The 10,449-nt window shown below is 54.2% G+C and overlaps 1 long non-coding RNA gene across 1 annotated transcript; it reads right to left on the reverse strand.

The window, feature by feature from the left end:
- Nucleotides 1-822: 822 nt before the first annotated feature.
- Nucleotides 823-8,009, reverse strand: LOC132435483 (uncharacterized). Its single transcript, XR_009521554.1, has 5 exons — nt 7,963-8,009; nt 5,717-5,807; nt 4,609-4,820; nt 1,860-2,029; nt 823-867 (listed from the first exon to the last, which is right to left on the reverse strand). It is a non-coding gene; the product is annotated as an uncharacterized lncRNA (long non-coding RNA).
- Nucleotides 8,010-10,449: the final 2,440 nt, after the last annotated feature.

Consider the following 10,449-nt stretch of genomic DNA (forward strand, 5'->3'; position numbering starts at 1 on the left):
GCACACAGCCTTTCAAGCTGCACCTCCCCTCCCTTTAAACGTCACTGATACATTCAGCCACTAATCCAGAGGGAATGTGTTGTATCGTTCAGGTGTGGGGCAGAAAGAAAGGCTGGGAACCACGGATCAGAAGAGATCAGCATCTGGAGGAAAGAGCTGGATGAATAAGCAAGGTTCACTCCTCCCTGTGGCCTTACACAACCTCCGTTACATTCCAAGAGGGGCCCACCAGCTTCAGTATTCTGAGGCATGACATGGGCCCTCACCCACCGTGATTCCCATTTCATGTATGGGATTCACACCAAGGAGATGTGAAAGCAAGGAAGTCCAGAAACTATTGCTCTAGAGGCCGACCTAATAATAATATTAAAACGGAATATTCTGCATCGGGGTGGTGGTTACATCTGTACATATGTGAAAAACCCATCAAGTTCTACCCTCGGATTAGGACATCCGTTTACTTTACTGTATGTTACCTTCAATTTAAAGAATACAAGCAGACAACCACAAGCCCTTCTGATCACCTTAGACCACATTTAGCGTTATATTGAAGTCTGTGCAAGACTTCTCAGAAAACATAGGCAAAGGAGGCCTTTCTGGTCCCCACTTATGGCCCCTAGGAGACGCTGAGTCGTGACTGCCCTAGAAAGACTCAGGCAGAGAGAAGGTGCTTCCCCAGTTGCCCACATGTGTGCGCGTGTGTGTATGTGTTTAAGCCGGATACATTCCAGAGATAAGTTAACCAGGGCTATTATTCAGAAATATCTTTATGAGTCACAACAGAAGTTACCTCTGGTAGGAATGTTAGTTGGGTCTGGAAAGGAGGAACAGGACCGCTTTGCTCGCTTCCTCTTCTGGGTCTAAGATCTGCATGAGGAGAGGCAGCTCAGATTGGGCTTTGAGTTGAGAAGCAGAGGTCCAAGGATGGCCCCGCTATGGCCGGCTCTGTGACCTGGGCCAAGTCCCTTGATATCTCCAGGCCCCTGCTTTCTTCTCTGCCACCAAGAGGCTGGACTGAACATAGGCCCTGTCATAGGGCAAGGGATGCACAGAAGCCCTAAAGGGGGAAACTCTTTCCTACCATTCCTCTATCCGGCATGAGTCTCCTGCCAGGCATCTTCAAGTCCCACATGAAAACACATCTCTCCCACCCTCCTATCCTGAGGACCCAGAAACCCAGCATGAGCTTCCCCACTCCTGCCCCATCCCAGGCCAGAGGCTCTAGGCGGGCTTCCTCCACTTCTAATCTGGTCAGAGCGTGGGACCCATCAGCCTGGCCCCAGGATTTGCCCAGCATGTAGAGGAAGGGGGAGGAGAAGCCTGAAGCCTGGATGGACGCTGCCTTCAGGCAGTTCACAATCTGGCTGAGAAAAGTAAAGAGAACACACACAATAGTGCGGGCATGAAGCAACAACAATGGTGACACCTATCAAAACCTTTAATAGGGCTTCCCCTGTACCAGACAGTGTTTTAATTGTCGTATATATTAACTCGGTTAATATTCACAACAACTCTATGAGGTAGCTACAATCATGCCCATTCAACAGATGAGGAAAACGGACGTCAAGAGAGGTAAATTCACCCAAGATTCCAGAGCAAAAGAGAAAGAGTTGGAATTTGAACACCTGCATTCAGGCCCCAGACTCTTGGTATAGAAGGCGCTAACGAATCTTCCCCCTAGCTCTGCATGGAATCACGACAAACCATCTCTACACGCTTCGACACCCCACCCACCAGGGTGTCACCTGATCCTCTCAACAGCCTATGCAGTAGCCAGGACCCACATTATTGGCCCTATTTTCCAGATAAAGAAACTGAGGTTCAGGAAAGGTAAGCCATGGGCTGAAGATCACACCCACCTTGCATGCAGAGCCGGGTGTACCCAGGTCTTCAGACTCCCATGTGCCAGGTCTTCGCTTTCCTCCTTCACGCGCTGGGTCCATAGCGGATACAGGAGGAGCTCAGAGAATGACCAAGAGCGGGCGGCCTCGTTGCTTGATCCAGGTCTCCTTCCTGGATCTCCTCCGTACTGAAAAACACGGGGATTAAATGACATAATGTTTGCATTTTGATTTAGAATATTTAAGCAAGGGGGGAAGCATATGTATTTTTTCACACACATATATGTATATGTGTGTCTATATATATTAGACACATACACAAAGTTAGCAAATATAATGAACAAAAGATGCCAGACACAAAGCAATACTGACTGTGTTGTCCCATTATATAATTTTTTAAAGGCAAAATGAATCTGTGATGTTAGAAGTCATTGCAGGTCAGGCAGAGTGGAGGGCGTGAGAGCTGAGTTCTGTTTCTTGGCTGGGTCAGGCTTACAGATGTGTTCACGTTGTGGAAACCCAGTGAGTTGTGCACACAAATTTGTATACTTGACTGGATGTATGTTTTAAACGTCAATAAATTTACCCTAAAATGCCCCCCGTACACACATGCCCACGCACACGCACGTGTGCATGAGCGGGAGAGAGATCTGAATTGTGATACATGTGAGAGGGAGAATGATCTGAGCCACCTATGATCCTCCACTGATAATTTCCTAGAAGAAGACGCAACGTGAGCTACTGCCTCAAGCCTGAGTTTTCCAAACAAGTTTGGATGCTACCCTCAGGGGGAAGTTGTTTTGTTTGTATTTGCCTTACTCAGGAGACACAAATCATGGGCTACAGCCAGAGAATAAAAATCTAGCTTTAAGCTGATCACCCTGGTAGAGGATGGAAGGGAGGGGGAAGAGCCCAGCGTGGAGACTGAGAGGAGAGAGGTGGGGGGACCGCAGTGAGCGAGGGCCTGGGAGGGCAGCGTCCACGTTCAATGCTCCCACCCCCGCCCCCGCCGGGCAGTCCCCAGCACACCAACCGTCTGGGGCGTGCTCATGTGGAGGGGGCAGATGTGCACAGACTCACAGACACCCCAAGTACGACACACACAGAGGGGGCAGGCGCTGCCAGCACCCCTACTGAGCACCCCCTGGGTGTCAGCACACCCCGCCCCGGCACCCCTGTGGATCAGCTACTGTGGGTCACTGAGCGCATGGGCTGCCACGGGGACCCGCACCCCTAAAGACACACAGAGCCCAAGGAGCGGTGGCCCTGTTATCTGCCCAGTGAGCACATCACGCGATTGCCTGCCTCGGACAAGGAAGCACCTGAGAGGTAGGGGATGTTCCTGGAAGGAAGGAAGGAAGGGAGGGAGGGAGGGAAAGAGGGAGGAAAGAAGGAAGGAAGAAAGGAAGGAGGCAGGGAAGAAGGGACACCACTGGTTTTTCTTTTGAGGCAACTGAGATGTTTCAACAGCCCTCGGTGTGCAGGCGAAAGACAAGGTTTGAGTTCTGGCTCTGCTACTCAGAGCTGCAAACCCTTGACAAAATCATTTCATCTCTATACACCTCGTTCACTCATCTGCAAAGTGGGGCAGAGAATGCTGATTTGTGCACAGCTCAGTGCTCAGAAAGGGCCATGGGCTTAGATGAGAGAGGCCTGGGTTCCAATCCTGGCTCTGCTGCCTGGGAGCCAGGGGACCTTGGGCAGTTATTGAACCCCTCCAAGCCTCACTTTCCTGCCTTGTGATGTGGTGACGATGATAACATCAAGACCTCAGGGCCATGGTGAGGATTATGCATGCGTGCATTCATTATACTCTGCGTATTCCCAAAAGGATTTCTGTAGCTATGGGGAAGGTTCAGTGAAACAACACACAGGAAGGGCCTGACACAGGCATCCCATCCCTCTGCCGCATCCCTTTCTCTGCCTACCTCACAGGGTTGGGTTGAGGCTCCAGTGGGATAATGTTTCTGAAAATGTCTTGCAAACTAGGGAATTCGATACACATGACAGCTAGAGAAAGTGGAAAAGAAAGGAAGGATTTGGGGAAGCTGAGGCAGGAATGGACATCCAGCCACCTCACAGAGGAAGAGCTTGGGTTCTTGGAGCACTGAGGGTGCCCACCCACCACCAGCTAGGGGCCCATGTGCTTAATACATAAAGCAACTCTAGGAGGAGCCGTGGCTACAGGGTCCTGTAATGTCAGAGCTAGAAGGAACATGAGAGATCATAGGGTACAACCCCACCTCCCTACCCCATTTTACACAGGTGGGAACCGAGGCTCAGAGAGGGAAACGGGCTTGCCTCACATCATCCAGGGCAGCAGAGGCAGAGCTGGGACCAGACTCACTTCCCGATGCAAAGTGCAGAGCACCATTTCCACTGCCCCACGAACCTGGTACGTTTCTCCTCACTCTGGTCTGGGGCACTCCGAAGCAGGTCTGCAGGCGCCTCACTTCCTGGGGTGAATTCTGGTAGCTTAAGGCAGGAAGGTTTGCTCCCTCCCCTGGTAAGTGTGCCTGGGGCCCCACCCGGATGACACACCCAGGGGCTCCTGAGCAGTGACTATAGCCAAGAGCAAACATAGGGCCTTATTGTTAGGGACATCGATCGCTGCACTGGGTTGGGCATTTATTTATCATCACAGCTATTTCTTTTCATCAACAGAAGGCAAACATTCCCCACCCCAGTAACTGGAAGGCTACTACGTGTACCAGAGGATGGCTGATGTCTCTTGAGGCCGAGTTGGGAGCAGAACGAACCTACTTACATGGTCCTTCCATCCGATCCAATTCAGGCAAGGGTAGGAGGGACTCAGGCCCGACCTACGGGAGAACTGCCCACACCGTCAGGATCCAGAGGCTGCGTTACTCAATACCTTCAAAAGCTGTGGGGTGGGATCGGGAGCCAGAGCTTGTTCTATTCCTCTCTTTGCCTCTCAACTTCTGGCAAGATACTAAACCTCCGCCTTGGTGTGATCACCTGTAAAATATTAGGGGCTGTAAGGATTAAACAGACGACATGTGAAAGCACCTAGCATAGTGCCTGATATACGGGTGCTCAAATAAACAGTCCTGGATCTGTGTCTGAGAGCATGGTGAACCCGTATCTGCAGATGAAACCGTCAGGCCACAGCGGCTCCACACATTACAAGGTGGATCTGAGCTGGGTTGCCCCTTCTGGGGGAGGATAGTAGCCTGGCCGTAATCTCGCTTGGCGCCAGGGAAATAAACCTGGTGGCCTTCTCAGTCTATGCCAGTCTCCTTATTTAGCTTTCGTGCCAACGTTCCCATCTTTCTTTTGGGCCCAGAGTTGGAGCCCTGCACCTCCACCCATCCCGTCCTCAGGCTCTCTCTCTCCTCTCCCCTTGGGACACACCTTCAGTCCCTTCTCTTCCCCCACCAGCCCCGTCTTTCCCGTGGGAGGCCTAGGTTTCTTCTTGCTCCCATTTCAGAAGATCCAACTTCTCTGGGATTTTTTTCCCCCAGCAAAGGTAGGAGGGATTTCGTTGGGACCTTTAGCAGAAAGCTCTGGAAGGGCAAGTTCCCAGGTAGCTTTCTCTAACGAGGGAGGGCCGAGCAGCTGGAGTCTGAGGTGGAGGTGAAGTTTGGATCCGAGGGATGTGGTGAGCATGTCCTGTGGGGCAGAGCAGCGGAAATGCTCTTTCCTCCGTGGCTTCCTCCCAAGGGCCCCCAGCAGGCCCGGGGCCCTTGGGAGGAGGCCTTCACCCGCAGCCTCGCCCAGGCTGTCTGCGGCTTGGGGGAAGGGCTTCTCATTTTCCAGATTCTTGACTCTCATCTTGTAATGGATCATTTGTTACTTCCAGCAAAATGCCTGGCAACAGCTCTGGGGATGGGAACCAAAGACTCGAACTCAACTGTTTGGTTTGACCTCAACAGACTGTGAAAGCTGGAAAGGATGCCCAGGCATCACAGAGACCGGTCCTCCTTCCAAAGCAGCACAGGAGTTCTGCGGGGTGATAAAAGAAAATGCTAGTCGATAAAACGACTCTATTTTCAAGTAAGTTTGGAAAAGACTGACTTCAGTGGGTTTCTCTACTCAGGACTTCTCCCAGGCTTTTGTAGGCCAGTGCAAATTATGAATGTCCAGGATGCATTTTCCAAAAGCGTCCCTTGGAAATAGCGATTCAGCCAGCCCTTTGGCATTATGGTGAGGAAACCGAGGCACAAGGTTCTAGGGACAGAGCCACCAGTGAGTCAAGGTCTCACGACCTCAGGGTCTATGCACTGTCTCTGACCCCAGGATTAAGCTGGCTCACCGTTTTCTGATTTTGTTTTTGCCTTGTAATCGGGGGCAGGAGGTAGTGGGAATAGAGTTTATTTATTTAGGTGTATTTTATGTGCTCTGAAGGACAGAACTAGGGCCAGTGGGTAGAGGTTCCTGTTGAGTGGAATTTCAACTCCACCCAAGTTAAGAACTTTAAAATAATTAGACCTGTCTGGACGTGAACTGAGCCAACCCATGAGGTAATGAGTTTCCCATCAGTGGAGGGGTCCAACCCACGGCTGACTGACCACTGGGTGGGGTAACAGATGGCTCCCAAAAGATACGTCCAGGTCCACATCCCTGGATCCTAGGAATGTGGGCTTATTTGGAAAAAGGGTCTTTGCAGATGTGATGAAATTAAGGATTTCAACACGAGGAGGTCATCCTAGATCATCTGGATGGACCCTAAATCCAGTGACAAGGGTCCTTATAAGAGTGGGGCAGAGGGAGATCACACACACACAGGAGAAGCCGATGTGAAGACAGAGCAGAGACGATGCACTAAGGCGACAGAACGCCGCAGCTGCCAGGGCCGGGAAGAGGCCCTGCCACACCTTGAGTTTGGACCTCAGGGCTCCAGAACTGTGAGAGAATAAATTTCTGTCATTTTAGGCCAGCAAGTTTGTGGCAATTTGTTACAGTAGCCACAGGATAAGGGTTAGGGATGCTGGCAAGGGCAGATAAGCACAGATGGGCCAGGGAGGCTTCCCCGAATGCCCCTCGGGCCTCTCCTGACCCTCTGCCCAGCGGTCGTCTTGCCTCCAGGACACCTGTGACTCAGGGACTGGAAAGCTGTGCCAGGATTTCCCACCTGCCCCGGGAAGGGGGAGCCATCAGGGTCTAAGGCCTGAGCTAGGAAAAGCCAGTGGGGACAGCTTAGTGGCCGAACCCTGGCTGGTGCTCCCCACGGCCCCCAGCAAAGGCCCCCACTTTGGTGTCTTCAGCAGAGTGTCCCTTAAATTCAAAGAACCTATAAGCATCTCTACTAAGTGATCAGATGGCCTGTCAGATGGGGGCCCACGGGAGCTTCTGCGTCAACCAAGCAGGGTCTGCCCTTGGGTCCCCTGCCTCAGTGACAGAAATCAGTTCCCCCAACACACACACGCACGCACGCACGCACGCACGCACGGAAGGAGGGCCAGGCACGCACTCCGAGGACAGCCTGTTCCCTCACTGCTCCACGCATGCACGTCTACACGCACGCAGGGGCCCTGTGGCAACTGCCTCTCTGCTCCCGAGACAAGTGATAACACGCCTGCCGGCCCATCTCTTCTTGCTTCAGTCCCTGGCAGAGTAAGACCCAACCCAAGTTGCAGGGCACAGCAGGATAATTGCCAGGTAAAGGAGGCGGCTGAGGTTTGACTGTCTCAGCAACAATCTGGGGAGACCTGGGGACAGGAGAGAGGGGGACTGAGGCCAGTGCCCCCCCTCAAAGCACCTGACTGCCCCCAAGACCTGCAGCCGTTTGCAAAGCCAGTGTCGGCTGCTTTGTCCCTACAGCCGAGAGCCCAGCCCGCCGGGCACCTCCTGGCTGGCTGCCGCCTGCCTCCTTGGGGGGCAGGATGAGCTCTGCCCACTTGGGCGAGCCAGGCGGGGTGCTTGGCAGGAGCCCCAAGCCCGGCACACCTGTGCATGTGGCGGCCTAGCTCATGCAGAGCCCAGCTGGCCTTGGGGGTGAGGAGGGTTCCCCCCTGCCCAACTGCAGTCACAAGAGGACACCCAGCTCCCCCCTAGCTCCCACCCCACACACCCAGGAACCCGGGATCTGGTCTCAGAGGCAGCCTCGCTTCACTTCCTGGTTCCCTCTTTCCACTTTCCAAATCCTCTACAGACTTACCCCAAACACAAGAGGGAACATGGCATTCTCCCCTCTCTAGGTCACAGACGCTTTGGTAACTGCGCCCGCGGGCGCTGTAAATGCTTGCAGGCTTGTTTTGCTCAGCTGGGCCAGGGGTGGGCTGAAGCCAACCCCCAGCACCCCACCCCGCCCCCGCCCCGTCCTCGATTGCCTTCTACCCCTCCTGTCACCACCCTAATTTCAGGCTCAACTGTGCGCGTTTAGGGCTTAATTAAACTCTTGTCTCGCTTTCAGAAGAGACATTTTCTGCCCCAGGGAGTTGCTACCGAGCTTTGTGAGTTAGGCAGGTCTGAGCAGGCTCTCAGGTGAAGATCTGCCTGGTGGGAGAAAAAACATCGCCTCCTAGAAGCTGCGGAGCTGTGGCCAAAGGGGAACCAGCAGGGCAGGAGGTGGGAGGCAGGGATGCCCCAGCCTTGGCAGTGAGGCCGCCCCCCGGCACAGGGGGCCTCGCTGCCTCCGCAGCAGCCATTGCGTGCAGCACTCAATTATTGCAGGTCACACTGTCCAGGTCACACTGTTCCCATGCCCGCCCTGCCCTGCCCTGCCCAGCCAGCAGCAGCCTCCAGCGCCTCCCGCCCACTGCTGGCCGCACCCTGGACTCAGCATCCGAGATTCCTCCCTCGGGGCCAACGCCCCACCCCCAACCCAAGGGGCCTCGGGAAGAGGAAAAGGGCCCAGCGAGTGGGCTCTGTGATCCAGGCCCTCAACCCAGGTCGGGCCTGCCCAACGCTGGTTCCAGGAGGGACTCTGTGGCATGGAACTTTCTAGAGAAATGTGTCTCAGGGAGAGGCCTGGGTCTGCCCCTTACTACTTAGGTGCCTTGAGATTACTTCCTCTTTCTGAGCCTCAGTTTCCTCATCTGTAGATTGGGCGTGCTCATATACCTCTCCCACAGGTGGGGAGGGGAATTGAAAGAGACAACACAGGAGAGAAAGTATTTTGTTAACTTGGGTAAAAGGCTGGGTCTTCCCTGGTGGCGCAGTGGTTGAGAGTCCGCCTGCCGATGCAGGAGACACGGGTTCGTGCCCCGGTCCGGGAAGATCCCACATGCCGCGGAGCGGCTGGGCCTGTGAGCCATGGCCGCTGAGCCTGCGCGTCCGGAGCCTGTGCTCCGCAACGGGAGAGGCCACAACAGTGAAAGGCCCGCGGACCGTAAAAAAAAAAAAGACTGTACAAATATTAGGAAGTATTTCTATCAACATTAAGCAGGCAGTGAGCAAAACCACTGCTGGAGCTGCATTCCCGCCTCCACCCCCAGCCCCGCCGAATATCACTCCATGGTCCTCTTCCCACCCCGCGCCCTGCCCCCGACCCGTTCTACCCTGTGAGCACCGTGTCCCCTGCACGGCCCCCCACCCCGCCCCCATCTCCTCCATTTCTTTCCTCCAGCCTTCAAAGCCCCCTCAGGCGTTCCCCACAGACGTTACCAACAGGGAAACTGAGGCAAGGAGCAGGAAGACCCTTGTCCAGACCACACAGCTTGCTTGTGGGGGCCAGTGGTCGGAGCCTGGTCTCCAGACACCTTGCTTGGGCCCAAAGCTCCCACTGCTGTCACTGGGATGAATCTGCTTTATAACAAACTCTTTGGGTTCCTGTGAGGCAATCATTAAAAACAGACAAGATTCTGGGGAGTGTGGCTCTGAGTCAGGGTCTCGGGGACTGTCAGAGCTGGAAGGGACCTCAGAGGTCAACCCCCTTGGAGAACTGGGCCCCAGAGAGGGGCCCTAGCTGCCCAGTCACACGCCCTGGCCTCAAACTCTCCCTGGCCTGTGCCGGTGGGAAGGGACACCCTCAGCCCTCTGTCCCAGGAAGCCCGGTCCTGCTCAGAGGGTCCCCCAGGCAGGACATGGGAGGCCGCCCTAGAGGCCTGGAGGGAAGCCCATGGGCCACCGTCCCCAGGTGATCCCAGGTGACCATGGTGTTTATATCTTCTGAGAGCTTCCTTGTGGGATGAAAAAGAGCCCAGGACAGGAGGCTTTTCATCTTCCCCTGGGAGGACCTGGGTGCTGCCTCAGAGCACTTCAAAGCCCTTCCTGCCATGGTCTCATTCAGCCTCGCCTGAGCGCTGGGGTAGGGAGGGAGTCAGGGCTGGGGAACTCTGAGGACTTGAGGGTGGTGGGGGAAGGGAGAGGTTGTCGAAGAACATGACTTGTCCAAGGTCACACCATTGAGCAAGTCACTTTTCCTCTGCGTACCTCAGTTTCCCCATCTCTAAAATGATATCTAATAATGCCTCATGCTCCCCAGATGACTCGTGGCCCGTATTGTTGACAATGAGGGCACAAGCATGTTGCTCGGTCCATGGCAGGTGAGCATAAATGGTGGCTTCTTCAACAAGCCCGTTTTCTCACTTGTGAAATGGGAGCAATATGCCTACCTCACAGGTGGGGTGTGATCAAATAACACAAGTGCCTCGAACAGGGCCTTGGCACATACCAGGCGCCCCGTCAACGTTACTTCTCTTCC

Source organism: Delphinus delphis, chromosome 12, assembly GCF_949987515.2.
Source record: "Delphinus delphis chromosome 12, mDelDel1.2, whole genome shotgun sequence".
NCBI lineage: Eukaryota > Metazoa > Chordata > Mammalia > Artiodactyla > Delphinidae > Delphinus > Delphinus delphis.